Genomic DNA, 18414 nt, shown 5'->3' with positions numbered 1-18414 from the left:
TCTGAGTAGACAAACTTTAGTTGCTCTCTAAATCTCTCACCTGGGAGAAACAAACACAAAAGGGAAGGGAAATCAGGTATGCTATGCAAGCCTCCATCAGGTTACCCCCCCCCCCCATTTTCAAAGTGGGAGGAGATACATGTTAGTTTCTGCTGCTTTCTTGCAATTGGGGTCAATTAAAGGAAGAGCCAGGAGGGCCTTTTGACCTGGGCCTCAAGCTCAAAGCGGGGCTCAATTTTTCACATTGATAAGTTATGCAACTTGTTTTTATGTGTATCCTATCATCCAAAAGAGATGAGATGTGGTGACATAATTCTCTCTCTCTCTCTCTCTCTCTCTTCCTAGTGCCTTGTTTTTACATGTTGGATTTTTTAATTTTTATTATGGCAGGCGTCTTCAAAAGCTAGAAGTGGCTCTTGTCTCTCTGGACCTCTGAGAGAGCCTACTTGCAATTACTAAACATAATCACCAATCAGACTGCCTGCTCTTTATCATTCAACCTTCTGCTCTTTATAATCCCACTCTGTAGCCCTCAGGAAGGATATATTAGGGAATTTATTTTCAAGATTTATACTCCACTCTTTAAATGGGGCAGCTTTTTAAGATGTAAAGTAAGGGCTTTTTCTTAATGCCACTTATGATGATTCATTAACATGGGAAATTATTAGTCAGATGTTTATGTTATTTGACAGTTAAACTCCATCGTCTTTTTGTGTAATGACACTTATTACAGAATTTCCGCAGGTCCAATTTCTGGACATTATCAACTGGAATTCACAGTTGGCTGTTGTTCAAGAAACTGGATGAACTTATCCTGTCCTGAAAAATGTACACCCATGAACAGAAATGCTGTCTTCGGATTAAAAACTGCATCACTAGTTTGTTTGCACAGATACCGCTATAGGGATAATCTGATGACACAGCACCAAATTTTTCTGTACGTTAGAAGCACTGGAACTCTGAGAAAGATAAATGGAGTGCTCCTATGCACAGTCAGCATATCTTCAGATTTTTTTTTTTAAATTCTGGTTTGTGTGGGTCTTTTGCTGCCAAGATTGCCTGCGGCCCAAAGGTCATGAAAGAATGTCCTTTCTCTGCCTGCCAGATTTCATCCTAGAATGCACTGTATGCTGCAATTCTTGTAACCAGATTACTAAGCCCAGTAAAAGCCATTCTGTCCCACTTGGAGTGTTCCTGTGTCATCCCACTTGCAGCACAGGAAATCAACCTCATGATGGTGAAAGGACTTAAAGAAGGGAAATGCTAGATTTGCTTGCTGACTCTGGAATTTTAATAGTCTCTGCTCAAGATGTGGAATCCTATGGCAATATGCGTCATAAGTAGAAGTGTTCTTAAGCATTTAAATTTTTTCTGCAGATTTTGTTTTTCCCAAGGAGGAAAAGTGCAGAAAGAAGCATTATGTGTTTTTATTCCAAGGGTGCATGTTTATAAATTATAATTATAATAGCTTTAAAAGCCATTAGGTGGTATACTGTCAGCAGATGCAGCCACAGAGCCCAATCCTGAGCTCCCGGGGCACATGGCTGTGGCAGCACCGAAAACAGCTGCCGCCGCATCCTGTGCACCCGTGGCACCTTGGGAGAAGGGGACTTTCTTCCCTTTCCCCTGAGTAAAGGGAGTAACTCTGCAATGGGACTTCTCAATTCAGAGCCTCCGTGCCAGGCGCCAAACCTGACACGAAGGCGCAGGATCCTGCCTCTCTCCCTCCCTCCCCCCCAGCACCGGGCTAGCCTTATGGCATGTTTGCAACAGTGCGCGCTGGCAGTAAGCCAGTGTGCTGATCTCAGGATTGGGCTCACAGTCATTACTCATGCACTCCCCCAGTCCAGCCCATTATTTATTTTTTTGCAGATTTCTTTTTTTTGCTTGTTTTGTTTTTTATAAAAATGAGAGGTACAGAAAGTGATGTTATGTGTTTTTGGCTGCAATCCTAATCAACTTTCCAGCACTGAGGTAAGGGTAACGCAACTCTGAGGCAAGGGAACAAACATTGCTTTACCTTGAGGAGGCCTCCATGACTGCCACCCAAATGCAGAATGCAGCACATACCCCATTGGCACAGCTAGGCCAGTGCTGGAAAGTTGGTTAGGACTGCACACTTTATTTCATTAATCACAAAATAAAAAAAACACCTCTAGTGATAAAACTTTTTTTTTTTTTTTTTTGGCTTGGACCAAAAGGCTCCTGATATGCCTATCCTGGTCTGCAGAGCAACTCTATTAGATTCCTCTTGTTTTTCTCACTTTTGTCTGCCTGGCTCCATTTTTGCATCTTAAATTTACAGATACTTCAGAACAGGGGATGCCTTTCTAATCATCACCTCCACCCTAGCCAAGAGTACTAGTGAGGAAAGTCAGCCAGACCCCAACTAGATTTAAATGCAGCTTAACAACTCTGATTGTCAAACTGATCTTCCTCCTCTACCTTTTTTTCCTCCCCTCCCCTTCCCTTGTGTGTCTTGCCTTTCTGACTGTAAGCCTGAGGGCAGGGACATGTTGTATTGAATTGTAATTGCCAGAAGTAACTTTACAGGATGCTTCCCAAAAGGAGATTTTTTTTTTTCCTTGAAAAGTAGGGAAACAGTAATCAATTGGTATGTACTGACCATTACGTATAATAGCTGGCTTCTCTCAAACCTTAAATTCACTGTGACAAGGACCTTGTATTTTTCTGGATTGTAATGATCATCTCTTAAAAGTGTAATATGGTAGTTACATTTTTACCACCCATTTGATCTCACAACTTAAAACAGACTTGAATTTGAGTGATGTAGAGATTTTCAGCTATATTATATTGTGACTATGAAACCAGCACATAGAAAAAAAGTAGTTGAAATTACTTAATCATGGTGCTCAGTTTCTAAAAAGGGATGTGCTGTTTTAGAGTGCGAGACTAGGAGCAGAGAGAATTTGGGTTCAAATCCTCATTCAACCTTTAAGCTCACTAGGTGAATTTAGGCTGACATCCCTCTTTCCAGCCAACCCATCTCACGTTTAGGAGAATATTGGAGGGGAAAAAAGAACCATGCAGGAATCATGCATACCCTATCCTCTAATGATCCCAGCTGTGCAGGGTTACTTGGCTACTCATCTGTAAGGCAAACATATTTTGCACATAATATTATGCTTTTAGGTAATTTGGGATAGCTCAATCCCAGAAAAATCCCAGGGCAGTTTTCTGGGATGGCAAACTCTGGCACAGAATAATTCTATTCTTATAAATTATATATTCTTATTCTAACCCATCTCCCAATAAAAGGCTATCATTTTGAACACCTGTCTTGACTGGAAAGTGCTACATAATGATAATTACAGCAATTGGGGAACTAATCTAAAATTCACAAATATATTGGACCCTGGGCAACATGGGACTATCTGTACCAATTGTATGAAGTGTACATGTTGCAATAACGAGGTGGTCATTCGGGACAATGTCAATAGGGCAGTGGTTCTCAAACTTTTCTGGCTCGTGGCTCCCCTGATCCTTGTAGCCATTGACCAGGGCTCCACATTACAACACCTCACCTCAGTTACCCCCAAAATGGGGATGAAGGTGTTATAATTATACACTAGAAACAGAAAAACAGCTGCCAGCACTCTGAGGCTGCAATCCTAGCCATACTTACCTGAGAGTAAGTCCCACTGAACAAAATAGGACTTACTTCTGAGTAGACCTGGTTAGAATTGTGCCCGGAGTTTGTTAGCAGGACACCGTGGAGGGTTTTGGAAAGGGAGGGGGGGAGTGATGAATTTGCTGGGGGAGGGGAAGACTGTTTTGTGTGTATCTGCTAATTGCAAACTGATGCAAACTGAGACCCAGAGACTGTTTGGCTGCAATCCTAACCTCACTTTCTTGGGAGTAAGTCCCATTGAACACAATAGGACTTACTTCTGAGTAGACCTAGCTAGGGTTGTGCCTTTTGTCTTACAATAACAGCCAACAGAGTACCCCCCCCCCCCAAAAAAAAGGAGGCAGGAGGAAAAAGGGGGATGGCTGAAAAGGAATGGGTGTTTTTATTTTTAATCAATTTTTGGAGAAAAAGCCTTCAAGAGTGGCTTTTTTCTTTTTTGAAGGGGGAGGAAAAAGAGAAAGGTGAAGATCCCTGGTTAAGCTGACACAGACCTCAAGCCTATGTAGGTCTACTCAGAAGTACCATTTGAGTCAATGGGGCTTAATCCTAGGAAAGTGTGGATGGGATTGCAGCCACATCCAGCAAGATTACAACACACACACACCCAAAGTAGATGGGGGCTGCTCACACACATACACCCCAACATGCAGATGCCACCCCTGTTCCCCCCAGGCAAGATGGAGGAATTCAGGCTGGGGCATTTGGACACCCCCCTCTAACAGCAGGCTAGCTCCTTCCTTCCCAAGCAGAGGAAAGCACCGAGCTGCTTGTACTTACTCTTCCCACCCAGTTTGAAGCTTGCCAGGAGTGCCAAACGCTGCCCAGCCAGCCTTCTCTCCCCCCCTCCCCCACCCACCTCGTTCACAGCTGCAGAAAAGCAGCAAGTCAGCAGGCAGCACGTGCAGTGCAGCCACAGCCACCTCTCTCTCCAGGTGGCTCGTGATGCCCCTGGAGGCTAGCCACACCTCGCTAGGGAGGCGGGACGCACAGATTGAATACCTCAGCAACAGGGTAATGTGAACTGATGGGTCTACCAAAATTGAAAGCCCTCACTGTCACATATCCAGTGCCCTGTTGCCAAAAAGCTCTATGTCTGTTACATGTTTTCTGAATATGCACAGCATGAAGCTGGCCTGGGGACAGCACCATGTTGGGCCAAGGCAAAGCCCATTTTGACTGTGTGAAAACAATCTTTGTCTCTCAATAAGCACTTCACAGTCAAGCTCAGAATTAACTTATTTACCAACCAAAACAAAGTTCAGGAAAGAGAAAGAGGGAATATGTTCCAATGTACACACTCTTCGTGGCCGAGAAGTAAGGGTGAATCATAAGAAAGCATTTACAAAACAGTAAGAAGCACTTATGATATTCGTCAAAATCAATTGTGGCTTTTAAAAAATGTTTTTGGAATTACCAAACTGCCATGTAAATTGAGAACAATCATTCTGTTCTGTTCTTACATTAACCACATGTCTAGCTAGCAACATGTCTGGACCAGCTGTCTTTCATCAGTTTAAGCAAGTACTAGAGGTAAGTTTACAGAATTACTTTGAGTTTGTACAAGTCCATTTACCAGCAGCCATATGTATCTCCCCACCACTTGGATCCCTCCAGTTTTGCTGCCCCTGTACACAACTGTATGCATGCACCTGCCCACCCACCTGTGGATGAGGGGGAGCACAAGTGTATGAGCAGAGCAAAAGATAACTGAGTGTCCCCCTTGGGTGAAAGAGGTACTACCACACCTTCCCTGGAGATTCCCTGCTTCTGTTCTTTTGAAAATGTTGTGGAGGAGAGAGAGGCTGCAAGGTGAGTTCCAGGTAAGTGAAGGATAAGCAAGACGGGGCAGACCCAGATCACCTGTCCTTGCTCACCAGTGCTTCATAAGCACAGGATGGGCAGGGAGAGGCACTCTGGAGCTGTGCCACCTTTCTCGCCCAATCCTGAAGGAGGCTTCTGCCGCCGCCACAATCCTCTTCCAATCCTCAGCAAGCTAGAAAAGGATCACAGCACCTGCTAGCATAGCAGGCTGAAGAAGGTAGCAGACAGACCGGCTGAAGGCTCATCTGTTTGTTGCCACTCCAACTTTGCCCATTTGTTGGGAGCTCAGACAGGAGAATCCATTTGCTCACCCATGAGTACAATTACACAGGCCTACAAAATTGAGGGTCAGAAAAGTTTTTCCCATACTTCATGGTGGTTTGATATGAATTTGGGGTGCTGATTCCAAAAATGGCATCCGTTTTGCCCTATCACATCTAGTTTTGGAGATATAGCATAGCCTCATTAGTGAATGGTTCAAGCAGCTTCCTCAAGAGGAAGCTGCTTGAACCATTCACTAAAGAGGCTATGCTGTGTGTTGGCCTGTGTTATTAGGGATTCCTTGAGCAATGTAAGCAGCTTAAGCTAAAGACTATCTAGCTAAAGTGTGACCAGGAATTTTTATTGCTTTTCCTGTTAAATGACTCCAGCTAGCATGCAAACGTCCCCAGGATGCAGCAGAAGCATTGGGGGTTGGGGGCTGAGAGTTTGAGTAACATCCCAGATCTATCTGCTGGGCATTCAAGGTTACTGTATCCATTTGTTGAAAACTTTTCTTTATGCTTTCCAGTCAAGTTCAGGCATTTTTCATCAACCTGGTTGTACTTTTCTACCCACCTTACTTTCCCCATTTTTAAACTCCCTTTTTCTTTAGACTTTTAATAAACTACCATGGTTACATTTAGACCTTTTGTCTGCCTGGTCCATGTTCATGGGTAGTTCAGGGGATTGTCACATCTCTTCAACCTGCAATTATTACTGTGGGTATGATTGTTAATAAAATCCTCTTGAGTTCAGTGCTCTCCTGGGATGGGGGTTTTCCCAAATGGCCCTCCCCTGCTTGGTCTCTGTAGCCTGTGATGGTGGTTTTTCCCCATTCAGCTGCTAGTCCAATAAAGGGAATGTAGGGAGCAGGAGGGTGGGTGGGTGTGCATGTTAACCACTAAACCCTACTTCCCTTGTTCAGCTTGCCTTCTTGCTGGAGTTTCTTTCTCTGAATGACAACAAGGGACCCCCATACACACAAGCAAGGGAAGAACCTGTTACAAGTGGGGGGGGGGCAGAGTCCAGGCCATCACACAAGACTTATAAACCCTCCACACAGCCTGAAACATTCAAAGCACTCTCAAGCACCTGCAGCTGTCTCCACATGCAATATGGATAAGCAAAGCACCTCCCTTACTCAATGTTTTGTAGCCGTGTTTTCACACAAAGGTAAAAGGCATTTACCGAAAGGCATTTCTGGGTGGAGGAGGTGGGTGGGACAGGCCTGGAACGGGATGAGAGTGGTGGAGGCCTTCTCCACTGACTCCTGTCCCCAATATCAGGCTTGGAAGCCCGACATGGAACTTCTTGAGTCTGTGCCAGCTAAAAATAACTGGCACAGCCCTGACACACCCCACTGAGCAGGATGGGGCTTTACTCAGGGAAGGGGACAAATGTTCTTGTACTCCAAGGAGATCTCCAGCCTGCTCAAATCCAGCATAGGATGTAGCGGCTGCCGTTTGGCACCAGTGCTGGGTAGGATTGGGCCCAAGGGACCTAATGGAAGAGTGACTTAAAGCAGCAATCAAGTGGACATGCTGTTTTTCAACAACTCCATGGGCACCCAGTCCCAGCCATTCTCTAGTGGAGTTACTACTAGACTATCTGTTGTGTGTCACTACCCCCAAGTTCCATCTATTCTCTCCACAGATAACTTTCCAAAACTCAGAGGGTCAAAACCAAGAGGTGGGAGAAAACACTGTTAACAAAATAAAACACCACTTTCTGTGTTTCTAACTCTGGAAAACACCAAAATCCATGTAAAAAATAAAACTGTTTTTTTCCACCTCTAGCAATAACATTCCTGTCTACTGAGAATTAAGAGTCCCACAGGGTCAGACCCAGAGCCCATCTAGTGTAGCCTCCTTTATCTCACAGGGGCCCACCAGATGCCTCAGGGCCCAATCCTATTCAACTTTCCAGTACCGGTGGAGCTGCACTGCAGCTCTGAGGTAAGGGAACAAATGTTCCTATACCTTGAGGAGGCCTCTGTGATTGCCTCCCCACCACAGGATGCAATGCATGCCCCATTAGCACAGCTGCAACAGCTCTGGAAAATTGGATAGGATTGGGCCCTCAGGGAGCACACGTGGCCACAAGATACTTGCATCTTGCTGTAATGCTAGGTGCCAGCAGCAAGCCAGTGACTTCTCTAACTTGCCACCATTTTCTTCCCAGACTTCCACTTTCTTTTGAAAGTGCCTAACCAATGGAAATTAAAGAGGCACAGCTTTACCCACCACTAAAAGACAGTGACTAGAACTATACTTGTTCCTTTGTTGTCTGCCCTACAGCTATCAAAGGGATGAGCAAAAAGGATCGGCAGTAATCCTATTCCAGTGTGATGCTTTCAGAACTCACCCTTTCTGGCTTAATAAAAGTTGTGGTAGCCTTCAAAAGAACAAACCCACAGCTGAAAGTAGCTGAACACTCACTGCCCTTGGTACTCACTTCAGCTGTCTTCATAATGGCACACAAAAGATTGGCCTGCCTGATAACAGGCAGCTGTTGTGAAGTTGACTGAATTTTATTGTATGCATGTACAGGTGGAGCCTATTTATCCACATTAGTTCTGTTCCGTGACTTGTGTGATTAACAAAAAATGTGTTGTGCTAAATTCGTAGAGTTATGCAAATACACTGCAGCCTGACACTTCCGGATGGAAGGAAACTAAGGCAGCTGTTATCAATCCCCTCCGCTCAGCCTTCCCTGTTGCCAGCTGCTCAGCTTTTTTCACAGTTGGGATGCTGATCTTTTAAGAGTCCAGCCCTATGTGTTTCTAAAGCCCCATTGTAGTCAATGGGACTTACTCCTAGGAAAGTGTGGAGAGGATTGTAGGCTATATCTCATGCTTTGCTTGGTAGGAAGGCTTGCTTGTGATTGCCTGTACCATGGGGGGGGGTTACTTGTGTCAGTGATTGCCTGCACCATCTCAATGGGGGGGGGGGAATTTGGCAAACACTCCCTGGGTTTTTTAAAGCAGTTCCCTCTGTTGCTACCACACCTGCCCCTGTGTGAGTGAGAGTGCTCCACCTTGCTGCATGGGTTCTGGCTACAAAGATTTTTGCCCCCCCTCCCCTCTTCAGCCTCTTTGCTGGCTCAGGGGCTCCAGGAGAGTTACTGTTCCTTTGCAAGAGGAACCTCTTCCAGGGCTATTTCCCTGCCTGGGTCAGGCAGAGCCTTTTTGCAGTGTTTTAGGCTTCCTAGAAATGGAGCAAGATGCCAGCAAAGGTGTGTGTGACTTTCGGTTCCCCCACCCCATTTGTGTTGAGACAAATCCACAGATAAAAAATCTGTGGATAAATAGGCTGCACCTGTATTTGTTTTAAATTCTGGCTGTCTTCCAATCACATTGAAGAGACCATCAAAGCCACTTCTAGCACTTAACAAAACACTATTTAAAAACAGCTTTAAAACAACCATCAAAATATTCGCAGAGCAGTAACCAAAAAACACATCATACAAACAGAAAAAAACCCAAAAGAACTAGAACAAAGTGAAAGCCAAATGAAACAAGAAGATTTTTCAGTGCTTGCTTGAAGCCAGCCAGCAATGAAGCCAGCCGTGCTTCCCCGGGGAGGGAATTCTACAACTGGGCAACTAGTTTTGAAAGAGCCTATGAGAAGCGATACATCAGCTGGTTGGTGGGGTGTGGAGCAGAACTTCCAATGATGAGAGCAAAGTAAGCATATTGATGGCAGAGAAGAGGGTCCTTCAGATACCCCAGTTCCAAGCCATGGAGGTCTTTATAGGTAATGACCAACACCTTGAATTGTACTGAGAAAGATGCTGGAAGCCAATGCAGTTCATAGAACAGAGGTATAATATGCTCTGACCAATGAGCACTCTGACCTCTGTGTTCTGCACTACCTGCAGTTTCCAGACAGTCTTCCAGGGTGGTCACAAGGTCAGCACATTACAGTAGTCCAAATGAGATGTGACTAAAGCATGGATCACTGACACCAGATTAGCTTTCTTCAGAATGGCCTGGCACAAAGGCACTCCTGGCTACAGCTACCACCTGTGCCTTCAGGTGCAAAGTTAAATTCAGAAGCAAACCTGATCCTTCAAGGAGCATCCCATTCATATGAGACTTGTAAAGACATCCCATAACCAGCCTTCTTACTGACTTACTAACTAACTACTGCACACCTCTGTCTTGCCTGGATCAAGCTTCAGTTTTCTCAACCACATTCATGCCTTTGTGGCTGTCAGGCATCAATTCAGGATATTCACAGCTTCCCTGGTGCCAGATGGAAAAAAGAAATAGACATGGATGTCATCAGCATAACACTCCAAACCCCCAGACAACATCTCCCAGGGGTTCTGTATTGATGCTGATTAGCATGGGGGACAAGATGGAACCTTGCAGGAATCTTATAGGTCTAACCTAAGCATTGCAAAATGGGACTAAAGAACTCCCCACAGCAGTGTTTCTCAAACTGTGGGTCAGGACCCACTAGGTGGGTCGTGAGCCAATTTCAGGTGGGTCCCCATGCATTTCAATATTTTATTTTTATCAGATTAGACTTGATGCTACCATGGTATGTGACTGCATTTGGGGAAATGTTACAGACCTGTACTTTTAACATGTTACTATGTATATTCTTTTAACAATTATAGTCAATGAGACTTACTCCTGGGTAAGTGTGGGTAGGATTGCAGCCCAGGATTGTTAAAAATGTTCCTGCTTGATGATGTCAGTTCCAGTCATGACATCACTTCCAGTGGGTCCTGACAGATTCTCTTTCTAAAAAGTGGGTCCCAGTGCTAAATGTGTGAGAACCACTGCCCTACAGTATTTTTTATAACCATCCAAGAGATTTTTTTTCCTCCAGATACCTTGTCTGATATATTTATGTAGAACTGGGTCACAAAGTGATCATAGGTTGATTCAGGGTGAGCAGATACAAATGGGGACAGAGTGCCTATACCTTTAACCATTGTATAGAACTGGGATTCCAAAGTTTTCAGGATAAGCACCACATTGTATATTTACACATTTTCGCAGGCCGAAAAAATCAGTTTCATTTGTGAATAATTGAAATTTAAGTGAATGAATAAGTTTTACTTGGATATTTTTTGCTATAAGCATGATATGACTCAAAACAAAAGAGAAATGTGACAATTACAAAGAAACAATGTCTTGTTTAAACTGAGAAATCATATATAAATGAGTAAAAATGTCAAACATTAAAAAATGCTCTGACCAAAAAAAAAGTTGCTGTGGGCTGGATAAAATCTTGTGGCTGGTCAGATATGGCCCTATGGCCATAGTGTGGAGACCCCTGGTATAGAAGAGGGAATTTTGGCAGCTCAACTTCCCTGTTGAGCTGCACCTGCCAAAATTCCCTCTTCTATAAGGTGGTTAAAGGTATATAGGTATTGTATCCTCCCTTGCATCTGCTCACTCTGGGTTGATTACAGGCAAGTCTCCCTAAGGTAGGAAGAACATTCATGAGACTCCACCTTAGAAGAGTCCAAGAACACGAAAGGTCCAGTTTGAAAAGGGATTCAGACCTTAACTCAATCTGCTTGTAATAAGATCACAGCTTTGGAGGTGGACAATATCTCTTTTGCCTGAGGAAAACTGTGATAAACAAGATTCAAGTCTGCTAGCTCATACTGTGCAGCTTGATAGCACATGCCAGCTGAATTATTTTTTTCCCAGGGAATACCAGTGTACATATGGCAGTATGATTACCGCTTGTAATGAAACCTTGCTGCAGTGTGCCATGCTAGTGTCATGTCTGTAGCTAGCTTAGCTCCCTCTAGCTTTTGATATTATTATTATTTGCTTAGGAAATACCTAGGCATCAAAATAAAAACATTTTAATAGGAATGTTGCATCACTGTGCATACTTATTTAGAAGCAAGTCCCAATGAGTTCAACAGGGTTTACTCCCAAATAAGTGTACATAAAGATTGTAGTCTTGGGCTTTCCTTGACTGCAGCTTTTGCTGAATACAAATGCTAAAACTTTTTTTTTTAAAGGCACTTTTAGTGCTTATAACATTAATTACCCCTACTTCTAAGAAAACAAAGAATTGCTCTATGTTTTGAAATACACATGGTTCCATACATTTTTATTTACATTCTGGCTAGAAACGGAGCAATCACTCAACTGAACTTATTCAAAGGTGTGATCCTAAAGACACCTGCAGCCTGAGTTTAGTCCATGTTTACTCTGAAGTAAGCTGCATTGATTTCAGTGAGATTTACTTGCAAGTAATTATGGTTAGGGTTGCAGCCTTCTAATAACTTTAATTCCACTGAAATCAATGGTTTTAATCTAGAGGTTATTTGCATTTAAGTCCTATATAAATCAATGGGACTAGCTGTAGCCAACACAAGTCCCATGGTAATTAATAGGTTTTAGGAGCAGCAACCTGATGGAAATAAACTCCAAGTAAATGTGTTTAGAATGGAAGTGCCATCCTTTCATTTTATATTACTTTTCTAGTCTCTTTCACAGAGATGTTTGATCTTTTCTATGTCAGCAGCTTGAATCAGATGGAGCAATTCTAAAGTTTTGGCAAAAACATTTAAGGCTGGAGGAAGAAAGGGTGATTTATTAGGGTTATGTTCCCAAAAAAATGTACAATTAGAAATTAACAGGAGAATTCTTGAGTACACTCCCATCCTCCTGGTTTTGCTCTTTGAAGTTCCTATTAAAAGCAAACCCTTTGGAAGGCCAGGACTGATGGTAGAACTGGTTTGTTGCCATTGTCACTGTAATACCAGTTAACAAAAGAAAAACATAGGGAGACTTTTGTGAGCCAGGTGCATCTGCATTTGAAACAGGAGACACCTAAAGGAAGGATTACAAACATTCAAGCTTACCCCCAGGCTTAGGTGGCATACAAACCTGATTGATTCAGATGCCATCTAGCTGAGTTTTGTCTGCTGAGTGGCACTGACTCCATGGTTTCAGATGGACCTTTTTCTAACTCTCTTTGGAGATGTTAGGAACTGAACCTGGGCCCTTCTGTATACAAAGCAAGGGCTTTTCCACCCAGCTACATCCCTTGCTTTTAAGCATAGCTGGATATGCAGCAGTTGGTATGTTATAGTCTTTAGCTGCACACTATGAAACATTTCATCTGCTGATTTCTTCATAATAGAGCTTTGTTAAAGGCACAGGAGCAAGTGGCAGTGTGTATGGTGGCCTTCAGCCAGGGCCAGGTACCTTATTCCTTGCACAGCTGAGGCACCTTTTTAAGGAGAGGATTATTATTATTATTATTATTATTATTATTATTATTATTATTATTATTATTATTATTATTATTATTATTTTGCTGCACTGCAGTGCCATCTATACAATGGTCAGAGTTGATACTGCTGTTCATCTGCTCAGCTCAGCTAGACAAGCAATACAGGGCCTACCTGGGCATATACACCTGTTAGTTCAAGCCTGGCTCTTCAGTCGGAGCAAGCTACTGCTCTGAGTAGTTTGTCTTGTGTCTTTTCCACCCCTTTTTGAACCTGACATTCAGCTTGACCTTGACTACATACCTATCTCTTCCCCCAGGTCCCTGCTGGCTGCACTAGACCTTCCATGCCACTTGACTTGATTCTGTTATCTACCTCTAGCCTTTTGGATAGCTGTGTTCCTACACTGGAACCAGATTTGAATCCCACTGCTGGTCTCTGAATCTAGCTGAGGCTACAGCAGGCAAAGCTGATTTTTTTTTCTTTAGTTTTCTGGATAGTTGGCAACCGTAATGAAGGGAGATGTGGAAACAGGCATAACAATACTGTATTACCAGAGAACTCCCCCCCCCCATTTGGGGCACATAGGATTCTCATTTAGATAAACTGGAAATGTAAAGCAGTGAGATGCAATGAACAAAATGCTAAGTGTGGATCCTGGCACTAAGGTTCACACCCCAGCTAGGTTGTGAACTCAGAAACCAATCCCATCCAATTTTCCAGCATGGGTGCAGCTGCAATTCAACCCCAAAGTAAGGGAACAAATGTTTCCATGTGTTAAGGAGGCTTCTGTGACTACCTCCCCATCACAGGATGCAGTGCGTGCCCCATTGGCATGGCTGCACCGGTACTGGAAAATTGGATAGGATTGGGCCCTCAATTTGTAACCTTAGCCATGTCACCATGTCTCAGCCTTGTTTCTGTACGGTTGAATGCTACCACCTCATAATTTTGTGTTGAAAACAGGCTGCGATCCTACATCTAATGTTGCATTTTGTTTTGTAGTTTATCACTTCTATTGATTGATATTTTATGTGAGTGATCTGGGAGTCACTTGAGAGCCTTTGCCAGAAAAGCAAGGTGAAAGTTTGTTTTCAGATAAAATTGAATGTACCCCCCTGAGATCAATGCACATAACTGATAGTGGAACTGCATGCAAAATAAAGACTGTAAAGCATATTTCAAATTTAAAGATCTGTATGCCCTAATAATTTTGATCCATGGCAGAAATTTACTTAATACAAGACCTCTGTAGCAATGGAAACAATCTACTTCAGTTGCACATACCAGCAGTGGAGATCTGTATTGCAGAATGTGTGTTATCCCTGATCACAACACAGAAATATTGATAAGGTACTTCATAACTTTTAATGTTAACAGTGTAAATGTGCAGTTTTATAGAGTCTGAATTGTTAATGTTAATAGTTTAGCAAGGATGTGAAATAGGTTGAAAAAGGAGACAGTTTGGGCCCTCGGAATCTCTGCCTAGAAATTTACTAGATGCTCATGCTCTGAATGAAATTTGTGTGTTGTATCAAATGGGGTAGAAGCCCATGAAATGTGCTCATAAGCTGAGAATTGGGAGAGAAAAGCTGTTCTCGTTCTGAGTGGCTTCAGATATTATGGATAGCCTGGGGAGGGGAGGGGAGGGGAGGGGAGGAAGTACAATCATACTTCCTGTTTCCATGATTCTCCATAAAAGTGGAAAAGTGGAAATGCCTTAAAAGTTTCACCAGGAAGATTCACCCTCCCCTGGTGAAATACACAGGATCCATGCTAGGAGGAACTGTTTGCACATCTCGGAAGGACATAAGTGAGCACCTCTTACAGAAATGTGTGGAGTTGATGGGGCATTGGAACTGGGAAGAACATTCATAGCTAGTGTTGTGATATAGGAAGAAAGTCAGCACAAAAGCAAGTTTGATGTGCATTCTTAGATGTTTGTGGCATTTCTCTTATCATTGAAGATGTTGTAACAATTTGACTGAGAGCCCAATCCTATCCAACTTTCCAGCACTGATGCAGCCACTGTGCAGCCCCAAGATAAGGGAACAAACATTCCCTTACCTTGAAGAGGCCTCCATGACTATCCCTACACCTCAAGATGAAGCACACACCCCATTGCCATAGCTGTGTCAGTTCCTGAAAGTTGGATTGGGCCCTCAGTAGAGCAGGTGGGTTACCTGACGCGAGGCCTCCATGATGTTGCAAGAAGAATGCCCATCATCTGCCTAAAGAACCATGCCAGATTTAACTACACCTGACCCCTAAGCATAGCAAGTAGCATAGAAGCTATGGGAGGAAGAAGACAAGATAATAGTGAAAAGCCTCACATGGCTTGTTGGATCTTCTGGCCAAAGCATCTAATGCAGCTGAATCACATGTTTGGCTGCATGATTTCAAGTGGGCTCCAGTCCATCATGAAAGCTCATGCCACAATAGATCTGTTCATCTCTGAAGTTCATCTCTAAGGTGCTGCAGGCTGCAACAAACTAACATGGCTACCCCTTGGTAATTAGTCACAAATTAATTATGTATCCAGCCCCACCAAATATAGACATATTGGGTTTTTGGAAAAAGAGGATGCTGTTTATTTTATTTTCAAAATCCCAATTCATGGAAGTTCTCAGTGGATGTTGATAAGATGACTGGTTCTGAAACACCATTCTGCATGCCCAGATTGAGAGCGCTTTATCATACATGCACTGCTGACAGCACAAAGAGCACAGGTGGGGAGGGATGCATCATCTCTCCTTAACGCTGAACACTTCTCATATACAAGACCCATCTATGGCACATCAGCCAGGAACAACATTTGTGCCTCATCCCTAGTTCCTGCCCAACAAGGGCGGATCCTTTACCATCTCATGAAGACAGCCGCATTTTCCCTGGAGCTATCACAGTGCTCCATAGTGCACACCAAGTCAGCACTCAGCTATGGAAACAACTAAGCACATCAACATGCAAGGGGGTGGGGGGAAGGCAGATGTGAAACCTCATTAAATTTCATATGTGCCAGAGGATTTTGCAGGCCAAGGCTGATCCTGCTTCTCATGTCATCATACTGGCAAACCACAGTTGCTTTGACAGCCGCTGACACAGACACTGGAATACTGATTTTCTGTTGCTTGCTGCTCGAGGAGAAAGGGCAAGGTTTTGTTATTTAGCAGATGGTGTTTATATTCCTGAGCTCTAGTTCTGGTCCATTACTACATGGAAACCTTTTCTCCATCATTTTCCACCCTTAAAAAAATCACTCCAAATCTTCATTTTACCAACATGTTAAAAAAAAAAAATTGGGAGGGGGAAGGACAAGCTGCATCACTGCTTTTGGGCAGCCCTGTTGTTTCTCACAGTTTGTCCTGAATGATGAACACAAGAGACACAGGTGAAAGAAGATATGGACATCCAACATAATGTGGAATTCTGTCTTTCAAAAGCAAATTCAATTTTGCGCATATTCAAAGATTTAGTCATTAGCCTGTGTCTCATGGAAGCTTCTGCAGCATTAAGAGACCCGATAGGTGTTTTCCTTAACATCTCCAATATAGAAAGGGCTGCTACCATGGGAAGAAATACTGCAGCAAACAGAACAGCCCTTGCAGAAGCAAGAGGAGGAATTAATATTGCAAAACCAGGCGTCTGCCGCTTGAAGATGTGACAGAAAAAGCAGCATACCCCCAAAAAAGCAACACTGCTTTAACAAGCCTCCTCTCCTTTTCTTGATTTGCTTCATCATTTCTCAGTAGTTCATGTTCATTACAGAATAATAACCACGCAAGCTTCAGTGGAGATATATAACACTTGTAGCTGATAGCAGGACCAGCCACAACAGCTTATGACTACAGTGATGGAGGGGGAAAGCTCCAGCATGCATTCTAGAAGAATTCCACCAAAATTGCATTCAGAATTTGGAATATGACTAGATAGGAAACTCCATTTAAAAAAACGGACCCAAATTGAATAATCCATCTAATAACGACACATTTCCTATGCTTCTTGTTGCATCAAAAATTAATTGCCAACTAGGTGTGCCTGCAGGAGAAATGAACAATCAATAAGATCACTACTGTGCAAAGCATGTGATGAAATATTCTCTGAACCCTGTTGTCTTACCTGAGAAGAAGAATGATAATTTACAGCACAAGGGATACCATTATCCATAGATCTGCATTTAAGGGTGGTTTTTTTTTCTGCGCTGGAAAGCTCTGGATCCTCAGGACAGAAGATTTCCAAAGTCTCTCATTTTTACACTTGTCTCATTGAGAAAGAGAAAAAAAAGGTCTACCACAACCCCCCAAACCAAAAAGGAATCTTTGCAGTAATCTTTTGCCCGGCTGTCTTCCTCTGATAATCACTCTGCGTTCCCCAACATCCGTAAGGAAAAAAAATGCTTGTGGTGGGGAGAGGGAGAGAGAGAGAGAGATAAAGAGAGAGGTGGGTGGGAAAGGGAGAATTAGAAATAAATAATTAAATAAAATGAGACTGCAAATTAAGGGATAGCCCCATCTACTGGCAAAAAAGAATTTCTCAGTGTTTTTTCTTTTCCCCTGCTGTCTTGTTTTTACACCCCTGTGCAGGAGCTGCATAGTTAGTCACATATAATCATTCTATGGGCTAAAAATACACTGGCTTTAAAGAAGGAAATGGCAAACATTTCATCCGATTGCAACATTTCAAAGGGGAGGAGAGGTGTAAAATGATGTGACCCGGTTTGGAGAGGGTGGAATGGTGTGACATTCAGCCACATGTCAAATTAATTATGTTGGAAGGTTTTACCTGCTGTGGGGCAAATAAGGCAAGACAACTCTCTGTCGTTCCTTCTTCTCTTACACATCTGACTGTTCCAAAGATATTTCATGATCTGTATTGTAGGAAACCTTGCCAGAAACCACCTCCAAATTAGAAGGTTTATATAGCATTGTAGGAAGACCCTGAGTTTCTGGGGAGTCACCAAACTGAGGGAGTTCTACAACTGTAGAGCAGCTACTGAGAATGTCATTCTGCATGCCCCTATTATCCATGCCCCATGCAAGGAAACCAGAATCAAAGAGGTGACTATAGGTTGTCAAGGACTACATAGGAGAAGACAAACTCTCAGAGTGTGTACTCAAGGTTGCTTAATGCAGATCAGTGACCCCTTAAGCCATTTCTGCCCAATGTTGCATATACGCAACAGTGATCCAATGAGTACACCTGTGGGCTGAGAAGAAATGGGTTAATTAGCTGTCATTGACTCCTGTTTGATGTGCACTATAGGAAGCTACCTTGCCACGAAGCACAACAAAGTAGGATATTTTACAGCACTTTGGAAAGATGGTGTATCTTTGAGATGAGGGTGTTCTACAATTGTATAGCAGCAACCAAAAGTGTTGTTCTGTGTGCTCCTATTATACAGACTCTTTGTAACAAAGTCAAAATCTAGGAAGGCAGATGCTGTCAGCTCTCTTCTTTATTTAGTC

This window comes from Tiliqua scincoides, chromosome 1 (assembly GCF_035046505.1).
Source record: "Tiliqua scincoides isolate rTilSci1 chromosome 1, rTilSci1.hap2, whole genome shotgun sequence".
In the NCBI taxonomy this organism is placed as follows: domain Eukaryota; kingdom Metazoa; phylum Chordata; class Lepidosauria; order Squamata; family Scincidae; genus Tiliqua; species Tiliqua scincoides.
Note: the sequence above shows the minus strand (reverse complement) of the source record.